The sequence below is a fragment of the Apodemus sylvaticus genome, chromosome 6 (genome assembly GCF_947179515.1).
Source record: "Apodemus sylvaticus chromosome 6, mApoSyl1.1, whole genome shotgun sequence".
Taxonomy (NCBI): Eukaryota; Metazoa; Chordata; class Mammalia; order Rodentia; family Muridae; genus Apodemus; species Apodemus sylvaticus.
In genome coordinates this window covers 15,959,523-15,985,921 of record NC_067477.1, presented here as the reverse complement: position 1 = coordinate 15,985,921, position 26,399 = coordinate 15,959,523, and positions in this window count along the sequence as shown.

The following is a 26,399-nucleotide window of genomic DNA, read 5'->3' as shown; positions in this document are numbered from 1 at the left end:
CTGGCAAGATGGCTCTGTTAGTGCAGAGTTTGGCTCCTAGGTATGAGGACCAGGATTTGATCCTGTGGAATACAGGTAGTGAAGCCAGACATGGTGGCACATGCTTGTAATCCCAGTGCTAGGGAGGAGGGGCCATGACGCTTGCTTGTCGGCCATCCTAATGTAATTGGCAATCTCGGGTCTTGTCTCTGAAACAGAAGAATGCTACTGGAGACTGACCTCTGACCTCTGCATATGAGTACACATGTGTATACTCACACTCAGCCATGTGTCCCCAAACATAGTAACAATCAACACACACACACACACACACACACGAACAAGGACTCAGCAAATAATGCAATCGTGCTCACAGGTTTGTGTTTCCCAATTGAGTCCCAATCCAGGCTGCTTCCTAAGAGCCAGTCAGGAAGGAAAGATGCAAACACGTCCTACGGTGTTTTAAATCGACAGGTCTTACCTAGAACATGGGTTCCCTCATGGAGGCCGCGGGACCTGCCGAGGATGCAATGCTTCAGCTGGAAGCTTGGAGAGAAAGCTTGAGGAAGAGGGTCAGCTCTGCAGGCTGGCCCGTGGCGCCTGGCAGAGCAATTGCCTGTGAGTAGGAATAACACTCGTGTCCCCTACACAAGTGCACACTCGGAGAGTGTGGCCCCGTGCCTTCCTGGGGAGACTGAAGACCTCGAGTACCTGAGTGGAAGGTGAATTTGATTGGCTGTGTAACTGGGGTCTGTACCTGGGCAGTCTTGTGGACTCAGCTGTGTTACAAAAGGGATGCACCCAGACTGGGAGGCCCTCAGCCAAGGGTCCGAACACAATTGGAAGGGAGCAGGATTGTCTTTCATGGGCAGATACCTATGCCCAGTGTCAGCAGAAGGGGACTGGAGAGATAATGAAGGGCTACAAAGATCAAACAGCTACGGGCTTTCTTTTCTCTGTTGTAAGAGTCTAAGATTGCAAGAAAATCAGAATGGACACATAATTCAAAAATGCAGCTTGCCTGGCTTTTAATTTTTTTTGTTTTTAACGAGGAAATTATTTTTGTCAGAAGAACTCAGATTTGAGGGATGATTCAATGTCTGGTCTTAGAAACTGTCAAAAATGTTTTGGGAGGAGAGTAACCATGTGGGGGAAGGAGAACTTTGAAGACCTGCTGGGATCTACTCCCCCGGTGTTCACAGTACGCATGGAACAAGAAAAGGCTCTGCTATCCTAGATCTATCACGAATTCTCTAAGCAGAGCCCTGGGGACAGAGAAGCAGGATCCCTGGGTATCTTAGACCCCCTCAGAGGACATAGAACATCTCTTCAGAAGACCAGCCTGAGCCTGGAGGAGAAAAGTGACGGATTTCTGCAGCTGTGAACTTAAGGATAATGGAGGACTGGGAACAAAAACTATCAGAGTTTCAATGGAGAAATAAAAAGATTGCCCCTGAGATTGGAGAGATAGACTAGTAGGTCAAGGCACTTTCATGGTGCCTTGAGTTTTGTCCTTTGAAACTGATGGAGGACCAGAATAGACCCTGAAGGTCATTTAGGCTGCGTGTACATGCATAGATACACACATGCAAAATAAAGTAAATAGATAGATCATTTTAAGATTTTAAGGTGCTACACAACGGTGATGTCATTTTCTGAAGCAAATATTGTCTAAAAAACCGGGGACACTGTTAAAATTTTGTTCAAGAAATCCCCTATTTCCACTTTAAAGCTCTTTTTTAAAAGATTTATTTATTTATACATATTTGTGTATGTGAGTGCACTGTCTTCATGCATACCAGAAAAGGGTATCATATCTTATTACAGATGGTTGTGAGTCACCATGTGGTTGCTGAGAATTAAACTCGGGACCCCTGGAAGAACAGCCAGTGCTCTTAACTGCTGAACCAACTCACCAGCCCACCATATATCCAGGTATTTCATATTATTTTATAACTCTGTGGATTTGATAGCAGATAAGGAAGGGTATTCTAGGAAAATGTACCTTGCTCAGACATCTTAAGGTTGAGGAGGAGTTAAGGAAGGCCAAGAGGTAAGAGCGTATGCAAAAGCTAAGACCTCAAAAGAGCAGAGCCCAGAGCAAGTGAAGCAGTTCTAACATGGTGGCTAGGCCTAAAGTTATAAGAGCAGGAACCTGAGACCCAAGCCACAAGCCTTGTGTACTGCACAGAGGCTTTCAAATGAGGCTTCTTCATCACGAAGAGGGCTGTTGGGAAATTGCTGAAAAGCAGCTGTGGAATATCTGTGTGAAGCACCCCCCCCATACCCCAATTTAGGAAACATCAAGGCAGAGGTGGCAGAAGCAGTGTAAAAGCCGAGGTAGAAAGGAGTGCTGTGGGAAGGCTGCCCTCGCTACAGGTCATGGATTTTGCTCTAAAGAATTCACACAGCTATGACAACCCAAACAAGATGTCCAGAAGATCAGGTCAGCTAAGTGTTCCAACATGGAGAAAGGAGCAATTCCCATTGCCCTACCCACTGATGAGGTGCTGATAACCAGTTGATAGCTGCTGCAGGAGAGTCACTGTTCTTGTATGTGTGTGTGTGTATGTGTGTGTGTGTGTGTGTGTGTGTGTGTGTGTGTGTAGTCACTGGTAGATTACCCGTTGTGTGATACCACACAGAGAAATACATACAGTATTAATTGGTCTTAGTGGGATTTTCAAAAAGACACAAAGTTGGGAGATATGTTGGGGGAAGACAAAAGAGAACCAGAAGGAGTGAGTTGGATGGACAGAAATGACCAAGATACACTGCTTAAGTGAATGAAAGTAAAATAAACCAAAATAACAATAAGAAAGAGAAGTTTGTGTTTTGGAAAGTGCATCCTAGATGTGAGGAGAGGAGCAGAGAGATGTAAAGGAACAAGAAAGTCCTAAAGGCAGACATGTGCATTGAAGGTTGTGGCAGAGGTCTGAGGATACTGTGTAGGAGTTAAGGGTGGACTCAGAGGGTGTCATCACCGAAAATGAGATGGTGTCTTTATGCAGAGGAAGACCACACCTCAATAGTATTACACAGGCCACTGCAAGGGTTAGCATAAGCAAAGGCAGATTCAGAAGACCCAGTTGGTGAAGCCCAAGGATCAGCTGGATCTCTGAGAGAGCACATAACCAATTATCATACTGCTTTTTAATGACCTTTGAAAAATTGTGGGTGACCCCAGCATCTAATGGCTGGTGGGAGATAATTCCAGAAAGGAAATAGAGAATGAAAGAAACAAGAAGGGTATCAAGACTCAAGGGCATCCAGGAGGGCCCACAGGATCAGGAATGCTTCAGGAGGCTATGAGGGAGCACAGAGTGAGACTCTACCCCTTTGATGTTACAGAGATGAGTACCAGACAGAAGTGAGAAGCTGTTGGAAGTACACAGAGAAGTGAGGAAGATGTAGGGAAGGCAGCTGTTATGCTTTGTCTTGGAAATGAATAGTCATGGCAACACAAAGAGCTGTGAGAGTAGAGTCAACCAATCACAGTCCATCATGGCACTCAGGCATCCAATCATGGTCCAGCGTGTCATGAATGCATCCAATCATGGTCCATCATGACACTCAGGCATCCAATCATGGTCCATCGTGTCATGAGTGCATCCAATCATGGTCCATCATGACACTCAGGCATCCAATCACAGTCCATCACGGCATGCTACAGGACAAGAAAGAAATCTGCATTCCAGGACTGAAGGGTTTGTGTGAAAGTGTATTAGGGACTTGGGATGCCTAAGGATTCGGTCCAGGAGCCTGTGCTACAAACCTCAAACTTATGCCATGGTGGACAGATTCTTAAAGTGTGCTGAGGAGGCGTTCTGCACTAATTATTAAGTGCTTCTGATACTACAGGACTATTAGCAAAGGAGATGCATTTAGGATGGAGGGTCCAGAGCCTTGAGAACTGAATGATGGCACTTCACCATGGGGATTATCTAAAAGTAGACTTCTCAAGGCATCTTGATGTCCTCAGGTATCTATTGTGTGACACTGTCCTGGGGAGATGTGAAAGGGCATTCACCCCAGATAGGGAGCTGATGTAAGCCAAAGTACAGATACCATCAAAATACAATTTGGTGATAAATTTTGTTGGGGTTACTTATAGGAATTGGGGTGTTAGAACTCTCATTGCTATGAAGAAAACAGCATGATTAAAAAGTGAGTTGGGGAGGAAAGGGTTTATTCAGTTTACACTTCCAGACCATAGCTCATCCATCGTTGGAGGAAGTCGGCAGAAACTCACACAGGGCAGGAACCTGGAGGCAGGAGCTAATGCAGAGGCCATAGAAGGTACTGCTAACTGGCTTACTTCCCATGGCTTGCTCATTCTGCTTCTTACGTAGTCCAGGACCACCAGTCCAGGAATGGCACCACCCACAATGGATTGGGCTCTCTCATGGATCACTAATTGAGAACATGTCTTACAGCTGGATCTCATGGAGACAATCTCTCAATTGGGGCTCCTTCCTCTCTGATGACTCTAGCTTGTTTCAAGTTGACACACAAGACCAGATAGTACAATGGGTGAGGGGTTACTTATAAGTAGCATAAGACTCAAAGACAGCCTATAGGTATCTCTCCAACTCTTCCAGGTGGCTGGGGGTGACTCTCCTCTAATCAGCTTAGCTTGTGGGAGTCTCTGAGCAGTTCTCATTGCTTCTATTCTCTTGGTGGTGGAAAGGCTTAGTGAATCTGCTCAGTTTCAGGAACTTCCTGAAGCTGTTTTGAATTGTTTACTTCTTATCTTAATGAGCTTCACTACAGGATGGAGTATTTTATCTCTTATAACACCCTGTTGTTTTAACCTCTCTGCAAACACTGTCTTAACATACTCCATTGTTTCACTTTCCTTTGACATCCTGTGTTTTGAGGCATTTCCCTCCAAGACATGGGGTTTTAGTCATGGAGAAAACTGCTATGCAATGGAGTCTGGGTGGATGGCAGTGCTTCGCAGGAAAAGGGAAGCTTTGTTAAGCCCATGTTTGCAAATGTAGAAGCCAGGAACTTTAGAGTTTTTCTGGCCTACGTCTGTGCCAGGGCTATGGAGTCATAGACAAGGTATCATGCCTCAGATTTCTGAACCTTCATCCTGCGTATGTGCCTACACATAGCATGTGAAACCAAAATGGACTCGGACTCCACTCAAGCCTCATGAAACCCTGTTCTCAGAGGGGTGATCTCAGACATTTTGCAAGGGAGTGCCCCCTCTTTGCCAATTGCTCAGGCTGGGTTGTGGGTCCAGACGGCCTCTGCACTGCATGAAGGCAAGACCATGGCAGAAAGAAAAGTGAACGGTCAGTCTGATAAATGGTTAGCCACTGGGAAGTCTTGAATGCTTATTTGATGGGCCAGGGTTTCTGGCCTGGTTATTCATCTCTTCCCACAACAACAATACTGAGGAGGATTCTGATCTGCCCTGGGGGTTTCTGGGAGATCCTGGTATGATGTTCTATCCTGGGTGTGACTCCTGCCTTGGAGCCAGTGGGAATGGAGTGAGAAGTGAGAAATGTTTGGGTGGGTTACTGACATCCTGATTTTCTGGGAAATAACAAGTCTAATTCCCAGTAAAATGTCATTAGAATTTGCCAGGTCCTCTGACAGGGAAAATGAAAAGCCCTTCCTAGAAGTTTGTCATGCTGTGTGGTTTCTGAGACATTCTAAGGACTTTGCAGAGAAATATAATGTGTCTATATGATTTGGGACTAATGCTAATTCCCTGGGTTCCTCAAATGTGTGGGACTTTCTTTAAGCAGAAATAAACTACAAAAACCCAGGATGGTTATTTATTTAAAAAATAAAAATGTCTGTGAAAACAGGGGATCTGAGGTTTGGCCAGCCTGAGTCCCACTCTGCTACTTTTACAGATTTGTACACTTAGAGACCGTATTTCAGTTCACAAAGCCCTGATTGATCTGATCACCTGTACAATGACGCTAATGGACTCTCTTCTTCCTAGGTTTTTTCGGGAGCTTTTTCCGCCTTTCTCCTCCTCCAGCTTCAGCACTTAGCATCGTGCCCCGCATAACACAAGTAAACAATGATCACAACTCCCTTCCATTCTTGTCTCTGTGTGCAGATGCACTGCAGCTAAGCTGTATTCCATAAACAACCTCTCCTAGCCTCTCCTCCCTGAATGCACCAAACCTCTCCGTGGCAAGCATCCTCCCAGAGAGGTTTGTTTGCCCACCGAGCTCTTCAGAGTCCGGGTGGTTGTTTCTAGTAGCAGTTAAATGTCTGTGGCCCTGAACTTTGCGGAGAGACGGCCGGTGGGTTGACCGATTAGGTGTTGAAGTATACAGCAAAGAGAACCCCAGTTCTTTCTTGTGATAATTGAAGTCATTTCAATTCATTTCCTTCTGGGTTGGACAGAGACATGTTTGCAATAGTGAGCGAGTCTTGAGGGAATCCATTGACCTGAGCAGTCGTATAATGCGTGAAGTTAATGGACAAAAAATGATATTCATCTTCAGTTTATAATAGCATTTTCACCACAGCACCTCAGCACAGAGGTGGCGAGCATGCTTTTGGAGCAGCAGCCGCGCTGCCGGCAGATGTGTGACCTTTGCTGTATCTAACAATTATTGGATCTATGGTGAAATAAAATAAAAACCAACACAAGTTTTGACACTAAGATAATAAATTATAAATTATGGAAGTCGACGCCACCGAGGATCTTGTAAACAACAGGCTGGTCTCTTAGCAACAGCCTAAGGAGAGAGCAGTTGTTAGTAGCAAGGGAGGTTACAGAATTTGTCGTGTTGTGTTTCTGCTGAGGGCCAGAAGCTACAGTTTAGCACCTGCCTCCAGCCCCCTTCCTGCCCAGGACCTCTTTACCTAGTGGTCAGCTGTACACTAAAAATCTATCCTGGTATTGAAGAGGCTCTGTCACTCAAACCAGGTGACCAGGTTCCAAGGAGAAAACAAACAGTGGTCGATTCAAGTGGTGAAGATGCAGTGTGGCTACCTCTCTTGGCAAGAGAGGCTTCATTTTTGTTTTTGTGTTTTGTTTTGCTTTTTTCTGAAGTAGGTAGTGGTCAATAGAGAGGCCCACAACTGGCCAAATCAAAGAATAGATGAGAGTCCCCGGACTCAGCCCTAAACAGGACATCTGCTTCACATCCCCCGAGACACAGGGAGCATTATGGAAAAGAGGGGGAAAGGAATATAAAAGCCAGGGTGTGATTATGTGACATGCTGTCTTCTGCAAATGACAGGGCCCATGTACCCAGCAACACACGGCAGCTGTAGCTACAGTACCCTCGTAAAATAAGACAGGAATGTAAGAAGGAGTGGGTGGGAGGAAAGAGTCTGTAGGTGTGTGTGGGGGAATAAGCGAGGTATGGGATGATTACGTTCATAATAAGATGCATACAAATATGCAACTGTCAATAATTAGATAAAAATAAACAGGCCAAAGGAATTAAAAGGCAGGGCTGTGACTCAGTGAATGCAGCATTTAGCTGTGACTTAGGGGTTCCAGGACTTAGGTGGGACAGAAGTGGCTCAATACAGTGACATCTGATGTCTCAGACTACAACTCTGAACATGGGGGGGAGGGGGGTTGGAGGCTCCTTTCTTCCCCACCCCCGACTCCCCTTGGCTTTTAAAAATCTCACTTAGGGTGGTTGTCATGAAGGAATGTAGACAAGAGTTTGACAGTGTGCCAAGTTGGTTTATTTTTAAATGTTGTTCCCCAAAGCACCAGAATATTAAGTTGGAGCAAATGTTGCTTGGAAGAGTCAAGGGGTTGTGGTCACAAGACAGCCAAAGAGGGGTGTGGGTGTGGGGTCTCACAGACTTTGGGGGACCCGGTCAAGAGCCTGCAGGATAGGTCCCCTGCAAGGGGATTTTTGAGTCCGGGTGTGAGATTGTGTGATTGTTGTGTCTTCCAACTGTGGGGCATTTTCAGGGTCTGAGTGGGAAGGGAGCTTTGCTTTAATTAATTAGATGTTTACCTCGGGCTTCTTCCCTCTGTGGTTTAGACATCACCTGCCCACACGTGAGGAACAGGATTGTGTACATTCTCTTGGAACAGGGTTTTAGGAAATAGCCAGTTCTTCATTATCTGGCCTACAATGGAGGCATGTGTGCTAAGCCAACTTAGAAACATACCAGCCCCTAAGGTCACAGGACCTGTGTTCTGGGAATTATGAACTTTGTATGGTTTACCGGTCCATAAAAGCTTTGGCCATCTACATCAGGATTTCTTAAGACTAATTTGGCATGCCATTTTGAACGTTTTGTATGGATAAATTTGCCATTAGAAAAGAAAGGGAAAATTCTCCGCTTTTCCCCGGGGCCTCATTTTTTTTTCTCCCAGCGCCTCTGATGTCAGGAATGAGCAGAGGCTCTGGCTTCCAAAGTCATTAGTTCCCATCCTGAGGATTCTGAATATATTTGTGTTCAGAAGCAGTCTGCTGGGAGGAAATCCTACATGGGGAGAGGTCCAGGCCCCATGGGGATGAGGCCTTCAGTTTGCAAGATACCTGTCAGGGGCCCATAGGTCAGAGCCATTTCACAAACACATAGTCAGGACTTCCTGCTAGAAGCGGTGATGGTGTCCATTTCTCGACAAAGCAGTGGAGGCCAGGATCTGCAAGTTATTTACCTAAGCCTAATGCCAGAGCCCTGATTCAATGCAGGAAACAATGACCTCAGAAGCCATACTTTCTTCACCACAATGCCCTGCAATGGTGAAGGCCCACACCAGGTTCCCTGTGCAGCCCTGCTCATGGCCCTAACGATTAGGTCTGCCTTTCCCGACTTCTCTTCCTTTTCTTTCATTTTCTTCTCCCAAGATAAAGACCCAAAATACAAAATCTAAGGACAGTGCCCCCAGGCTCCAAGAATACACCCTCCCTCCCCATAAGCATCTTACGTTATGTTTTTACACCTAAATTTTCAGTCTCTGTGGTGACAGGTAGGTCCAACACTTTCTTCCTCTTTAATTTTTTGTATAGCTCATGTACACTTTGAGGAACTAAAAAGTCACCCGAGCTTTTTGCTTTTTTTTAAATGTGTTTGATTTCCCTTATCTTGGCCCCAGACAGTGGAGGACAACGCTGAGCTGTGAAATTTCTCCCCTTTTCTTCTGACTGAAAACCACCAAGGCACACTTTCCCAAAGCCCAATATCCTTACAGCAAACAAAGTTGGAGCTTACAGTCCTATCTTACATTATAAGCAATTCTAGTCCAGTCTGAGCTCAGCAAAATGTGGTTGAGTCTGCCTGTCCCTGAAAGCCACCGAATGACCTGTGTGGTCTATGGGACGGGAGTGAGGACCCAGGACATGGCCAGGACTTGCAGGGACTGGCTGCACAAACAGGTGCAGGAAGTGCTTACTAGCTCGGGGCCTTGAATCAAGTCCGGGGCAGTTTCTCCCACCAAGAGGCCTGGTTTGTACTGATGCCGGGGCAAATATCACACTGAGTACTTGGAAGCTCTACAATCCCACTGCCCTGGATTCACTGATCCCCCCTGCATTTGGGAAGAGATGGGCTGTCCAGACTGAGGACAGGGCCCAGCAGCTTTCTTGGGGTCGTGAGCACAGGTCCTGCCCAGTGCCTCTCCCTGTACAAGTGCCTGTCCATGCAGCACCTCCAGGCATTCGCCCCACAATGCAGTGCTTCTTTGGCAGAGGCTCAGCTGAAGACTAAACAGTTGGCCCCGTTTCAACACGGCTGCCAAGATTTGGCAACCGGAGAGTTACAGGGAACCATCAGACTGCTAAACCCTTTCACATTTTTAATTAGATCCACACACCCATGTCTTTGAGCTATCATAAATATACAGATGACATGGAGAACATTATTCAGGGTTAATAAAGAGGGGGGGAGAAAACTGTGCTAGGGTGTATCTTATCTTTGGAAAATAATTCATAATTTATTTGGGGCCTGAGAGGGAAGAGAGGCTGGGGGTGTTTGTGTTGGCAGAACCTGGCCTGAGGTGAGGGCCTGAACCTCTGCCCCTGAAACTGGCCACATAGATCTCTGCACCCAGGATTCTGGCCTGGCCTTTGGGAAGATGGCCAGAAGGGGGCATTCCTATCAGGGATCATCCTGTAGCCCGGCCCCAAACACAGAGTACAATGTATGCACGACAGGCAGTCCTCAGAGCCGCCCTGACTCCACTTTTACATGGCAGCCACCGAGCTGCAGTGACTGTGCCTTGGCCCCAAAGAGCAAGGCCTTCCGCTGCCTTCAGTTGGGCTGCATCCTTGAGTCTCCTCCTGGGCACACTGCTTTGAGCATCCGTCTGGGCATCTCTCTTGCTCCTTATTCTTCTTAGTCTTCTGCCACAGCCAGCCCCGCTTCTCCCTCACAGATGGCCTTCCCTGCCCTCAGCCCCCAGGGGATTAGATGTGGAGCAGAGAGAAGACGCCAGGCTCAGTATGACATTTGGCGATGTGGGGCTGTTCTGCTCTGTGGCACAAGATGCCTTCTGAAAAAGTTTGTTTGTCTTTGTTGTTGTTGTTGTTGTTGGTGGTGGTGGTGATTTTGTTGTTGTTGTTGTTTGTTCCATTTTGTTTTTGTTACCGTGCTGACCTCATAGCTTGGTTCTGGGGTTCAAGTCAGACCACACCCACAGGGCCCATATACACTGGCCACGTCACACCAATGTGTTTATATTATTATTATTATTATTATTATTATTATTTTATTATTATTATTACTATTATTACTATTATTATTATTTATTGTCAGTATCCAGGGTAACTCACAGGCCTCTCAGAGTCTCTGCTTCAAAACAAACCCCAAACTGCACTATTTCTGCTCTAATGCTTCATGAGATCTACCTGCCCTGCCCTGTTTCTTCTGCAGGCCCAGACCACCCATGCCCCTCATACCTGCCATCAACTGAGAAGGAACATGAACCAGACCCTTGGCCATGGTATGTCTATGTCTATGTCTATGTCTATGTCTATGTCTATGTCTATGTCTATGCCTCTGCCTCTGCCTCTGCCTCTGCCTCTGCCTCTGCCTCTGCCTCTGCCTCTGCCTCTGCCTCTGCCTCTGCCTCTGCCTCTGCCTCTGCCTCTGCCTATGGCTATGGCTATGGCTATGCCTATGCCTATGCTTATGTCTATGGTTATGTCTATGTCTATGGCTATAGTTATGGCTAAGGCTATGGCTATTCCTGTTACTATGGCCATGGTTATGGCTATCCCTAAGGTTATGGTTATACCTGTGGCTATGCCTATAGGTATGGCTAAGGTTATGCCTATGGCTATGAGTATGCCTGTGGCTATGGCCATAGCTATGGTTATGACTCTGATTATGGCTACGCCTGCGGTTCTGTCTATGTCTATGGCCATGCCTGTGCCTGTAGCTATGGCTATGTCTGTGGTTCTGTCTATGTCTATGGCCATGCCTGTACCTGTGGACATGGTCACAGCTACATCTATGCCTATGTCTATGGAGGCACTTGACTTTGAAGGCATTTTCAAGAAGAGATAAATCATGTGGCATGCCAAGAGAGAAGCCTCTCTGGCTGTCCCCTTCAGAGGGCCGTTTATAACCATAACCATTGCAGTCACCAGTCCAGGACTCTGCGTCCATCACCCGTGCCTGAGGCAAGCATCCTGCAGCCATCTCTTCCCAACCCTCTGCTTTCACAGAGAGGAAGCCCCGCCAGCTCTACTGCTCAGCAGAACCCAGTGCCCACCTCCTCCTGGTCCTTCTTCTTTTGTGTACTTTTTATCGACCCAGGACTTGAAAATGATGGGCTTATCCTGTAGTGGTCTATCCTTCGACATTTGCAGGATATAGGATTCCCAGGCACCTGGGTGACCTGGTCCAGTTAAATGGACTGAGGACAGTTCTTGGGTCTTTTAGCAGCTGTTGTAGTGAAGAAGTGAGCCTGGCTGGCAGGTATTCTCTTTGTCAATAGCTCTACAACCTCATCAAGTGAGGAACTTCCTCAGTTTCTTCTCCTCAGAACCATATTCCATGGACTCCGGAGACTTATATTTACCTGGGAGAAGTTCGCATACACAAATGATCCCCATGCACACGCATGGAATGTTCCTCTTATCCCAGAAAGTGGGAAGAACCTCTGCCCGAGGAGTGTATCACCTAGCAACAGAAACCGTGACCATTGCTAAGGTCTGGGAAGACATCCTCATCAGGACCAGGCTGAGTCCCAGCTATTTGCAGGGTCCTCCTCGGGCCTTCAATAGGGAGTGTCTTTTCTATTGTTCTCTGTTTAAAGAAGTGGCTTCCTCTAACCTCCAGGCAGACATGCTGGTGTCTCTCTGGCTCTCACCCTATCTGGGACCAAAGGTGTCAGGCTATGGTTAGGCAGGACACATTGGAGACAGTAGATATCACCCCTGTGTCTTCCTGGGCTTGCTCTGATGTAGAGGAAGGAACAACTAGAGTTAATGTAGGCTGTATCCGTCAGCTTGAGCTGCTATAACAAAATGCCACAGGCTGGCTAATTAAACCAGAGGAGCTCCTTCTCTTGTACTCTGGGAGACTGAAAAGTCCAGGATCAAGATCTCTGGCTTAATTTGTGATGAAGGCTCTAATCCAAGATTGTCTACTGCTTGGTGAACATACCTGAGGAGACCAAGACCTGAGGAGAATCAGAGACTTGGTGGTGTGCCTCATTCACTGGCACTGGTCCTGTTGGCTAGGGACTGTCTCCTCATGGCCACATTGAGCCTTAGCTTCTTCTTTAGAGGGCCCATCTCCATGTTGGAGTTCTGAGCTTTAACATGTGACTTTGGAAAAAGAAGAGTTTTCGTGGCTCAAAAAAGATACAGTGGGTCTGGGATTTGGCCCTTCCTCTCCTCCATCCTGACTCTGTCCTCCTAGTGTGTGTCCACTGTGACTGGCCATACCAGTCCAGCTTTATCACTGTCTGGGTTTTACAGCCCATATGTTATCTTTGCCGTTACCTTGGGAAATCTGGGTGCAAATCATATAAGAACAAAGAAGCCCCCATGGCCTGGGCTTCTTGCAGCATATCTTCTGCCATGAACCCTCTCATTTTGTCACAATCCAGAGTGGGTACTGGTGTCAGAGAGGAATAAGTAGCAACAGAATGTCCTTTGAAAACAGGAGAAAGTGGGACTTTAAGCATCTTGGTGACCTTGAGATGAGGGTCTCCAGAAAATGTAAACCATTTGATGGGTGGACATTAGCTCTTCTGGGACCTCTGTAGAGTGCTCTCATGAAACAGTTCTCCCCTCCCTTTGTCTTACTAAGGAAGTCAAACTCTGGAATTGTCAGAAGTATGAATCTTGGCAGCTTCCTGCAGTTCTGGCTAACGGGTGATAAAACCTGGGCAGATGTGGGGTTTTGTTTAAGTCTGTGCTGTGTGACCCTGAGTGTCATCAAGAGGATGTTCCATTGTAAGAGTGGAAAAGATCACAGGTGGGAACACAGGTGGAGACACAGGTGGGAACACAGGTGGAGACACAGGTGGGAACACAGGTGGAAACACAGAGACACAGGTGGAGACACAGGTGGGAACAGAAAAACACAGGTGGAGACACAGGAGGTAGAGATACAGGTGGGAGCACAGGTGGAAACACAGGTAGAGGTACAGGTGGAAACACAGATAGAGACACAGTTGGAGACATAGGTAGAGACACAGGTGGGAGCACAGGTGGAGACACAGGTGGGAACATAGGTAGAGACACAGGTGGGAGCACAGGTGGAGACACAGGTGGGAACACAGGTAGAGACACAGGTGGGAGTACAGGTGGAGACACAGGTGGGAACACAGGTAGAGACACAGGTGGGAGCACAGGTAGAGACACAGGTGGGAGCACAGGTGGAGACACAGGTGGGAGCACAGGTAGAGACACAGGTGGGAGCACAGGTAGAGACACAGGTGGGAACACAGGTGGAGACAAAGGTGGGAACACAGGTAGAGACACAGGTGGGAGCACAGGTAGAGACACAGGTAGGAACACAGGTGGAGACACAGGTGGGAACACAGGTAGAGACACAGGTGGGAACACAGGTGGAGACACAGGTGGGAACACAGGTAGAGACACAGGTGGGAGCACAGGTAGAGACACAGGTGGGAACACAGGTGGAGACACAGGTGGGAACACAGGTAGAGACACAGGTAGGAGCACAGGTGGAAACACAGGTAGGAGCACAGGTAGAGACACAGGTGGGAACACAGGTGGAAACACAGGTAGGAACACAGATGAAGGGTTATGGAAATACTTGAGCCAGCAGCTGTCCTGGGCATCTCCTACCACAGGAAACAGTGTCTGGTGAGTTTGGTAGAGAATTAAGAGGTAGGAGACCTATAGAGGTTGGGGACCCAGGACAGCCTCTGTACCAGGAGGGACCCAGTCTTCTTGGGGATCCAGCTCTGTAGTATTTTTACTGGCTCTGAGCTAGGAAATACTAACAAAATGTGAAGCAAGAGAATTCCAGGTCCTAAATCATCCCAGACCCAACTTGAATTCGCACGGAGGGGATTGCACCAGGAAGCTGGTGAGCACCCCCAAAGCAAGTTATTCTCATTCCCTACCCAGTACTGCAAGAGCCAGAGAGCTCCTCACAGTCTCCCCCTTCCCCAGAACCTCCCTGCTCCCCCTCCAGGCGCCATTACTAGAGGTAAGACTATAGCCTTAAAAGGTAGGGAATATTGCTATATCCGAAAATTAGCTTCCCATATACCTATTAACCAAAGGATAAAAATACCCTATACAAACTCCAAGACCACAGTAAAGGTTCTTTTTGTCCTTCAATAAGAGGTGAAAAGTTCTAACAAGCTCACTATAATTGAAAATAGCATATATCAAAATATACTCAATATAGTTGAACTCTCAAGCATCATTAGTAAGCCTAGACTACTTTATTCAATCATGTTTCAATTAATGTATGCATCAGTGTGTGCATAGGTACAAGTCCACACATCCATGTGTCATCAGATGTCAGTCTTGGGCTTCATTCCTTGGGATATCAGATACTGGCTTTTTGAGACAGGGTCTCCCACAAAGTCTGTAACTCACTGAATTTTCGAGCTTGGTTGGCCAGGGAGACCCCAGCAACTGCCTGCCTCTGCCTCCCAGGAGAATATAAGTCCATCCACATCTGGCTGAGATCCCCAAAGCTTGAGTAGCAGTCACTTTACCCACTGAGACATGTCCCCAGCCTGTCCTCAGTTTCTTTGACAATGTTTGAATCAGTCAACCACTGGGCAAAGACACAGTTCACAAAGTTCACTGACAAGAATAGGGTGTCGGATGTCTCCTGTTGTCTAGTGACTTCTGTGGGGGATTTGGAGACAGATAAGCTCACGGTAGTGTGGTCCCAGCATTACACCGTAAGCGGGGTACCCACAACCTGGGAGCTGTCTGTAGGTGGGAGGAAACAGACTCTCATCTTCCTCTTAGGTCAGAACAAAGCAGTCTCCAAGACTTTACTCTCTATGCTGTGCCCAGCCCTGAACCAAACACAAGGAAGAACCAGCAAGGCAAAATAGACTAGCTTCAATTACTTTTCCTTTTTTTAAAGATTTATTTATTTATTATATGTAAGTGCACTGTAGCTGTCTTAAGACACCCAGAAGAGGTCGTCAGATCTCATTACAGATGTTTGTAAGTCACCATGTAGTTGCTGGGATTTGAACTCAGGCCCTTCGGAAGAGCAGTCAGGGTTCTTAACCGCTGATCCACCTCTCCAGTTCTGGCTTTACTTTCTGTGTCCACACGGAAGGAAAGGAGGACAGGCTGCATCAGGCGTCGCTTGCACCCATAGAGGGAGGGCAGAGGAGGACTAACATGCAGATCTGGAGCACCAACGCCCAATGCGAACATAGCCAAAATATGGTACCCAAGCCATAGCATCTAATGGCTCAGCGGTCCTTAGCACTGCCCTGGTTAATTCCTCCACAGCCTCCCCACCATTCACAACTTGAAGAGCATAGAAACAGAACATCAGGTCCTTCTTCTCTCCAGACTTTAGAGTTGAGCTCAAAATGCATTCACACCAACACAGAAAAGGTCAATTGTTGCCTTTATTTGTTTTTGTTTTAAATGTAGCTCCTTTTGAACTTCCTTCAGGGGAGGGGTTCCTGAGCCATCCTACAATGCACTGAAACAAACCATGATCAGGAGGAGACGCTCAGCAGCACAGAAAAACAGGGGCAGCTGGCCTGAACACCCCTCTGCCTCCGAGTTTCCTGGCAACCAAGGTAATAGAAAATACAATTGAGGGAGATGTCAGTCAAACAAACAAAACAAAACAAAAACAATACAAACAAACAAACAAAAAAACAGTCCTCTGGGGAGAGCTTGTCTAGTGAGCCCGGCAGACAAGTATGGGTTTGTAGAGCAAATGGATACCTAATCTCCTTTGAAGGTGTCCCGCGATGATGCAATGAAAGCCAAAGTTGTAAAAAGATACAACTTAACAGAGTCAACTTGGCAAGAGGCTAGATACTGTGGCCCAAGCCCACAGACTTCCAGGGATCTAACCTCATCCAGAACTCGATGGGAATGAAGCCCAAAGCGCAGGCCCATGGAGTCACAGTCATTTATTAGCTGTGTCCTTATCCAGGAAAGGTGTCAGAAGTGACCACAGTATCTGTAGCTCTCACTGAGTGGGGAGGAGGAAAACCAGGGCCTGCCATTCCGGGTGTCCGATGGCCTCTAACACTCTGAAGTGTGTATGAAGGGTATTCTCATATCCTTATGCCCCACCAGCCTCCTCAGCCAGCTCTGTCACTTTAAATGCCTAAAAGCCTCAGAGGACCTTCAGAGTCTCCTCCAGGCCAGCGGGATCCTAAAGGCTTCTGGGAACATTCTACTTCATCCAATCAAGCTGAAATAAGCACATCCAAAGAACCTTCCTCTTTTTGGCTATCTCAGTTTGGCCTCATGAGCATGTGGGCTCTGCGAAGCCTCCACTGGCTTCCACCGCCTTACACACACATTAGTCCTGAGTGTAGACAGACTCAGAGAGAGGAAGCAAACAACCCAGGCAGCCCTGATGTCTCAGGTGACTACTGTGTGTTCTCCAGTTCGTTCAAGGAACTTAAAAAGAAAATGTCTTGTTGGGATCCTTGTTGGATCTCCAGCCTAAAGCTGTTTTAGCATTAGTCTCCCCTTGATGGGTGATCCCTGTGTCTGTGTCCACCAATGCTCTTGCTCTGGATAGTGTAACTGTTTATCTGTGTTGCTGTATCCCAGAGAATCATTCATTCTGGCAGCCCTAACAATGGCTAAGCCAGCTCTGTGTCCTCCATCAGGATGTGGACGCCCCAGTGAGCCTTATCAGTGTCCCCTTGGTGCTGTTGCAGTTACTTCCTGCACAGTTTTCAGTGTTGCCTTTGATGTCACCTGATCTAACTTTCATCCCTGCTTCTTATGCATGTGGCAGACGTTGAGGTCCAAAGATGAGGGAAGGACCAGCAACACTGTCTCCTGCCGAAACCCGTAACTGTTCATTTGTTCCTGAATATCCACTCTCTGAAGCCAAAGGACCCCCAACTCAGGCCCTACTTGTCTACAAATTAAATTGGGTCAGAGTCATCTTATCAAGACAGGACTTTCTTGAGGACACAAGTGTCCTTCTTCTTTGCTTGTGTGTGTGGAGGAACAGAGCTCTGCCTTATACATATTAAGCAGCTAATAAATATGTGCTGGGTGAATTATTAATTCAATAACAAATTGCTAGCGAGTTTTCTGCTTGAATGCATGGACATAAACATACACAGGGGAATATATTCAGACTTTTTATTGACATTTTAATCCTATACGCACTACAGGTTGGTTCCTGTCAGCTCTATCGGCCCTGTGGTAGAGGAGGGAGGTAAGAGTCAGCTCATCTCTCACACTCAGACTATCACTTAGACGTACTTCTCTCCTTTAATATTGTGTATTGTGAAATACATCAGCATGGTTACAAGGTGACTTGTTTTAAAAATATGGAGGAAGGGATATTTTATAAAGTGCTTAGTCAGATGTAAAGCCCAAAAAGTAATGGCCTTTGAATATCATCTTAACACACACACACACACACACACACACACACACACACACACACACTTTGTATTTATGTGGAGGACTGGGCATGCACATATGTGCGCATGCAGTACCTGCAATGTCCAGGAGAGGGAGTCTGATTCCCCTCATGTTGGAACTATTGGCAGGTGTGAGCTGCCAAACATGGGTGCTAGGACCTGAACCCAGGTACTTAAGGGCAGCAACAGCTCTTAACTTCTGGGCCATCTCTACAGGCCTCTGGACTATATATATTCTCTTATCTGAAATACAATCGAAAGGGTCTTGCTCAGAGGTAAGAAAATTTACACAGAGAGAAAGAGATTTGTGCTTATTTGTCATGGGGTCGATAGTAAGTTTTTAGACATTGTGGATCTGACCATCTGAGAGCACAAATGGCCACAGTTACTGCATGAAGGGTCTGCCATGTCTGTGTCCCCATGATGGTTCATTTGTGGATACCAAAATTCAAAACTCACACAATTATAATTATCACCAGGTATCACAAAGTACTGTTCTCCCTCCATTCCTCTCTCTCCTCCCTCCCTCCTTCTCTCCTTCCCTCCCTCCCTCTATTTCCTTTTTATGTTAAAGAGATTCTCTGGCAAGAGGAAACAGTGGATGGACTGGATTTATCTCCAAACTGCAGTCTGAATATTCCTGGTCCAGGAAAATCACGTGGAATTTAATTTCAGGTTTTAAAAACATGCCAGGAGCCTTGTTAAGGGACCTTGGTTTCCTCACTTTCCTAGTGGACCAAACCTTCAGTGAAACCCTACAGACAGCTGGAGACGTAGACAGACGGGGAGGTCACAGGGTGAGGTCACTGCAAGGCTCCATCCTTTATCTCCTGGCCCCCATCTCCAGGCTTTGGTCTTAGGTATGAAGCATCTTTCTGCGTCCTGCCAAGCCTCTGACTCACGGCATCCTCCACTCTTGTTTTGCTGTAGCAGAGAACCCTGGACTCCAAGAGTGGAAGTACACAAGCCTTCAGCTGCATGAGAACTCACTTCCTTGTGAGTCACCTTAAAAAGTGCATCTGTGGCTTGTGAACCCTATCAGTGTTCTGGGAGGAGTGCAAATTTCTGTGCAAAGTTGGGGAGCAGAAAGCCAGCAACCCCAGTGGCAGCTATGACAGTGTAATACTTTAAAACTTGTGATTACTCGCAGAACCCATGGTAAGCAAAATATAATTGTAAATAAGGACAAACTTTGAGGTTGTTTTTTTTATTTCATCCATTGCATTCAGTGATGCGTTTCATAGAGATACTTTATCATTGTGCTCTAGGGTATGCTCCTGTGTGAACACAGATGTGCACACGCCACCACATACAGGTGGAAATCAGAGGACAATGTATGGTGTCCATCCTCAAATTTGACTTAGCCCCAGATGTGGTCCCTGGGTTGTTGAGTCCCCATCCATACTCTCCCATTTGGGCAGCCCACGCACTCAGATGCTCATGCACACTGCCCTCTTCTGCCCTTCCCCCACCCAGCTCCCTCCTTGACCAAAACCATCTTTCCACCTTCAGACCTCATACACAGAAGTGCGCATGTGTGATTAGATGTATGTTATGTTATCCAAGCATGCCCAACCTTTGGACATCCAGACACTATCTGTCATCTGCAAAGTTCACACCCAAAAAGTATGCAGCAGAGTTATAGAGTTACCAAAAAAAATCAGTGTCATAACATTTGAAATAAGTTTACAATTATTTTTTGTTGGGCTGCATTTGCAGCTGTGCTGGGACACATGTGGCCCAGAGGCCATGTGCTGGACACACCAGATGGAACACATCCAAGCATCACCATCTCTGTCTTCAGTCAAATTGGCAGATGGGCATGGACTTCGTTGGGAAAAAAGTTACTACAACGGCCTTATTGAATGTATTTTGAAAATACTTGATTGGAAAACTTTGTATAGAATTGACAAATAGACTTGGGGCAGTGGGTCACATTTTTATAAGAGTTATTACATTGGCCTTTGTCACAGAGCACATCAAAGCCATTGGCCACCAAGGTGATTTAACACACATGGTGTTTTCCTCCAGGTTTATTAAGCTTCTGGTGTAGAGAAATCCACTGAATGTGTGGCTTGAGTCAGATGCTCAACATTATGTGGTGGTTCAGGGCTATAGAGATGGCTCAGTACTTAAGAGCATTTACTGTTCTCACAGAGGACCTGCCCTGGGCTCCTGTAGGACTCCTTGAAGCGAGGTGGTAGCTCACAACCATCTGTACCTCCAATTCCAGGGTATCTGATGACTTTTGTAGCCTCCCCATTCACTACACACATGTGGTGCACAGGAATGCATGCACACATACACAGCGCTCATAATAGAAAATAAATAAATCTGAGGAAAGTATGTGCTTTCATTAATATTTCAGCACTTAGGAGTATCTAGCCTATAAAAATAATTCTTACCAGGTAAGTGTTAACACCTCTCTGCACTATCTTCTGAGATGTTGCTCAGTGAGTGGTACCTATGATGGTGAGGTCTCGCTGATGCACTTTCTAAAGGAGAGAATGGGTGAAACACCATTGCCCGTTGTTTTTCGTGTCTTCACACAAATAGAGTTTCTAAAAATACCCAGAAGCAGTATTTCTTTCCCAGTCTCTACAGAGACGGACAACACCGGCCCTTCCTTCCACATAAAGAGTGCCACTCACATCCATAGGAGTGTCCAATGGGAGACAAATGGTAATGAGATGGATTTCTACAGAAACTCATTCTACTGAGTTTTCAATGCCCTGTTTGGCGGATGAACTCAATACAGGGAAATTATATCTCTCTCTGAGGTGATGGCTATGTCGTGCAGTGTGGACACTGCAGTGTGAACATTGTCCATGTAACAAGATGTCACTCTGCACCCTCCAAATAGTTACAATGACCCACTACTATGTGTCAAACAAATGTAAGCAATACTAATTTTTAAGGAAAAGAAGAGATGTTCATGTGTCCTTAAACCTAACTGTTGGGGGGTACCTATGTATCGTTTGCTCTCTGGACCCCATCCTTGAAGCCTGATTTGTACCACAATGAACCACTTAGTCCAGACCAAGAAAGACACCTGCAATGGCTAGCCTTCTTCCCTAAGGGTGTCTGTGGCATTGACCGTTTCTTTGATGTCTGTGGGCTGAAGATGGGGTGAAGGCACGGCTAGTTAGTGCATCAATGTGCGAGGCACTGTCTGTATTTTTCAATTCTTTTCAGAGCAACAGTTCGGACAGCTTACTCAAAGAAGCCTTTGACTGGGGGAGTGGATCCATGGCGTTGCACTGACCTTCGGCATACAAAGAGCCTGGAGGTGAAACTGAGCCAAGTTCAAAGGGAAGACTAATTTTCAGTGCTGGGTCTAACATCCTTGAGAACCACTGGCCTTGAGATACAGAATTGGGGCTACAGGACATGTAGAGGGACCCCAGGAGAGTCCCCTAGATGCCCTCATGCTCTTGGACAGCCCTAGCTTCCATGAACCTGCCTCATTTATTCATTTGCCAACAAACATTTTATTTAGTAGTGGATATTTACCCTGAAATGTCTTCCCTCCAGGATGGGTGTGTGCAAAATTCTCCATCAAGAGTCCAGTGCCTGCTGGTTAGAAGAGGCTACCCATCTTTCCAATGCACCAGTGTATCCAAGCACAGACAATAGCAGATGTGATCAGTAAGTCATTATCCAGGGCAAGGCCAAAGTCTCACCATCCAATGGGATCTTCACTTCATTCCAGTCCCCCTGAGCTTTATTTAATACACCACCCAGAATAACTAAAGTCGTCCCTTACCCTCTCTACCTCTCTCCCTCCCTCCCTTTTTCCTCTCTTCTCCTTTCTTCCTTCTCTCCATTCCTCATTCTCTCTATTCCTCCCTCCCTCTCTTCCTGTCTTTCTCCTGCCCTCCCTCCTTCCCTCCCTCCCTTTCTTCCTTCTCTCCCTCCCTGCCTCCCTTTCTTCCTCCTTTGCTGCCTTCCTCTCTCCCTCCCTTTCTTTCTTCCTTCCTTCCTTCCTTCCTTCCTTCCTTCCTTCCTTCCTTCCTTCCTTCCTTCCCTCCCTTCCTTCATTCCTCCCTTCCTTCCTTCCTATTTCCCTTGGCTGTATTTGCTTAGGTGCACATCTGCTTTACCCGCTCCTAATGGGAAGAGCCTTGGCCCTTTGCTTCACAGTGTCGACGCCCAGGAGTGAGCCTACCCTGATATTTCTTCTTCCTTAGAACAAGTCCCAAGGCATGAGGAGGAAACCCACTGAACACTAAGAGCTGCAGACCCAACGCTGCAACCTTTCCTCTCAGGACACAGATCCAAAACACTGAACCAAACAAAATGGGCTAGGCTTTGCGTGATGGATCAAGGTGAGACGCTCACAAAGGCTCCTGTGAAGAAGGGTTTACGAGTCTTCGTAATTCAGCCCTATTCAGGCAGACATGTCTATCAGCTCCCTTGGGAAGATGTGATGACACTGGCCATTGCTCTTTACAAGCCTTACAAGACTTAGATGAAGTCTCTTGAAACATGGTATCTGGGTGGCCTCCATAGCAGCCTCCCCCACATGCAGTACCTGTCATGACTGCATTCCTCTTTCTGAAATTCCAGGTCCCCATCCCAACTATTCTCTATTCTCGCAGCTGATAAAAGGATCTTCCTGAAGCACAAATTAGAGTTATGTCCAGAATCCTAATCTCAGGAGGCTTTAGAAGCTTCCAGAAGCACTAAAGGAAGGCATCAGGCATTGGCAAGGTGCTGAATCCCCACCATCTTCCCTGGTACCTAGAGCGCACTGGAATAAGGAGCAACTGCCACTTACCTACCAACTGTGTGCTTTGGGTCTGAGCCTCAGTCTCCCCCACTGAGAGTTTTAATCTCCCAGAGTTGCTTTGAGGACTAAATTAGGGGAGACATGCATAGTACTGAGGAAACTTCCCAGGACAGATTCGGTCATCTATGTCACCAGAACTCTCTAGTGTGAGGTAGTTGTTATCTTCTTTCTCACGCATCTGGCCTTGTGTCAGCTTCCTCTTCCTCTCAGTCTGGCTCCACAGCAGACATTTCACAGTCCCAGAGATGGAGCCTCTGATCCCAGCTCCCTCATGCCCTGTTGGATCCACCCTCTGACCTTTAACCTTCTCCACACCCTGACTGTCCTCTCTGCACCCCGTCCCCATGAAAGTGTCTCCATTCTTGGGTGTATTTCTTCTGGCATCCAGACCTTAGCATCGTAATACTTTCTGAGGGGCTGAAGTGGCACTTGCAGCCTCTGGTCTACTTAAACCCATCTCTTAAAGCTCACTGTGCTAAATTGCAGGACCTCAGAGGTCAGGGAATCTTTACCTTAGATCTTTGTGTCTCCTCCTAGGCACTGTTTGTGCTTGTCAGTTACTGAAAGATAGAATTCTCACCTCCTTGACCACAGCATGCCAGGCAGCAAGATATCCATTGCCTGTGGAGGCACTGACGGAGGCAGAAGCTGCTATCTGTTTATGTTCATGTTGATTGTGGGGTAGAGACAGCTCTTCCCTTTGTTTGGCTGCACCCCTGGCCTGGATGTGTGGCCTTTCTCTGGCACTTGACCTTCTCTTGAAGCACAGAGAGGGAGAGAGGTGATGGCCCAGCAGGTCCCTCAGAGCCTGTGGAAGGAAGCACCGGCCACTCCTCCTTATCCCATAGATCAGCTGTTCTCGACCTATGGGTCGACTCCCCTTTGGCACGATCCCAAAAAATGTTTACATTACAATTCACCAAAGTAGCAAAATTACAGTTATGAAGCAGCAACAAAAATAGTTTTATGGTTGCGGGTCACCTCAGCATGAGGGATTGTATTAAAGAGTTGCAACATTAGGAAGGTTGAGAACCAGTGTCATAGATCAAAGCATATCTCAGATCCAATTTGAACTCAGGGGCAGGAGCATATGTTTTCTATGAATGGAGTCCTGAATACTCCCTGATGACTGGTGAAGAGGCCATACGATCACAAACTTATTTAGCTGTATTTTCACAGTTCACTAACTGCATAGCATTTCATACCTGGACAGCAGAGACATTCAGGGGACACTACTGAGATAAGGTGAATCTACACCATTTCACTCAACTTCCGACATCCCAGTGCCTAGGTACTATCAAAGATATCAGAGGTGCTACTGCTGATTATCAATTGGTAGGGTCTAGATCCACCTGGGAGAGGATGGGCTCCTGGATGTACCCATGGGGTATTTATTATTCCTGATTAAGGCAATTGATGAGGGAAGGCCCATCAGATGTGGGTGGCACCATTCCCTAGGCAGAGGGATCCTGGGCTGTGTAAGCTGGAGTAGGTGAGGTGAGCCCTGGCCTCCCTGGATTCAGTGCTCTCTCCTGACAGCAGACATCATGTGACCAGCTGCTTCAAGCTCTACTACTGTGACTTACCATCAGGATGTCACAGTAAGTTTGAACTGTGATCTGAACTAAAACAAATACTCTTTCTTCTGAAGTCAACTTTGTAGGAGTATTTTATCACAGCAACAGAGAGGAACTAAGATAACCCACACAGTTACTCTCTCTTCCAAGTGCCAGACATAAGCATTCTTAGGCAGTGATGTCCTTTATTTCCTTGGCTACTCAGAAGTTCCAATCTAGTATGTGGTTCTGCTTGGTGAATTATGCTGAAATGTATGGCATTCTGACCCAGATCAGGTCTCATGCCTGACATCTTATATATCCATCCTATGTTCCGGGAGAGAATTTCATTCTGTTGTATTCCTCATAAACTGCTTTTAAAACATGAACGCCAGCAGAAAGAGCTCCTCTTACATGTGACCGTGGAGGCTGACTGAGGCTTGCCTGCCCACTGGGCTTCTTCAGAGTCTTGCTTAGTGCCTAGCTCGCTGCCTTGAAGGAATAAATGAAAACACATGTGGAAGACAAATCTCTCCTTGTCCTCCCAAATATGCCATGAACCGACTGATCAAAGGGAAAGGAGAAAAGCCACTTCTCAGACAGGGCCCCAGGGGTTCCCGAGCCAGGCCAGTCTCTCTGGGGCCAGGCAGGACAGATTCTCGTGTCTGCTCTGGTTCCCTGAGGCGCCCACCCAGCCCAACACCTTTGCCCTTCTCATCAATGGGAAGAAACACAGGCACAAGCCTTTATGGTTAGTGGGACTGTGGGAAATAATATTACAGACAGGCCAGGGACCTCAAAGGTGCCCTCTTCGGATGACAGGAAGCAGACAAAATTGCAAATGTCGGGACAAGTGTCTGCTAAGACAAGGTAGCTGACTCTGGGGACATGTGGCTGGTCTCTTTCCCCGACATTGAATGAAAACAGGTTTTCTCTGCCTTCACTGGACACTGAAGAAATGACTAAACTGCTCCACGAATCTCTGAGAGCCCCATGTGTCTCAGCTTTAAGGCCAGAGACCCTGAGTCTCAACCAAGTGTTTTAGGTTTCCTTATTGTTTTGTGTTTGTGGTGAAGTCCCTGCCCTTGTCATTACCCTTATGATAATGGTGGTGTAGGTGAAGTCATGGGAACCAGAGCGAGTCTAAAAGGTTAATAAGATAACTCTGAGCTAAGCTATATTCATCTCCCACCCATCCCAGTCATCTCATGGGTGTTGCAGCAGGGTCCTCTAGAGCAACAGAACCAAAATAACAAATGTGCATATGTAATGATTTATTAAATTTCCTATGCAATATGGTGGACATACCTTAATAACAGCTGCCTCATACCTGAAAGGCTCAGAACATGACATCTGCTCACTCTGGGAGTCTGGGCATCTCCATAGTCCCGATCTGGGGCCAAAGGCCCAGGGAGTTTTCTAAAGAGCTGGTGGTCCTCAATCCATCTTGGAAACTGGAAAAGGCTAGTTCTGATACCAGTGAATGAATCAGCAGCAGTGATAGGGTAAATCAACTCAGTGGGAGGGAGGGTCAGCAGATTCAGCAAAAGCTGAGTAATCATCTTTCCTCCGTTTCTGTACTATCTGGGCCTCTACTAGAAGGGACCGCCCACATTTGGGGTGGGTCTTCCCACATCAATTAAGACAAGCAGGACAATGCCCCACAGACATGGCTGACAGTAGGCCAAACTGGTATAGCTAGGTCTTCCCTTGAGACTTCTTGCTTGGTAATCCTGAGCTCTGACAAGTTGACAGTTAAAACCAAAACTAACTAATGTGGACATCCTCTTTCATGCTTTAATATACCAGGTAATGGGCAGTCAGTGTCTCTATACAGGAGGAAATTGTGTTTACAAGTATGTTTTCCCATCTAGGTTTGGTTCTTCTAAGTTGGGGTCATGTTCAAATTTATCTTTCCATCCTGTCACAGTAGCCAGTGGTGCTCATGAGATGCAGAGGAACAAATGTAGGTCAAGTGTCTCAGGAGTGATGTCCCCAAGACCTAGATCAGCAGCGATGATTATTTATTTGAGATGCAAAATTCGATCAGTATGGAGAGAGAGGA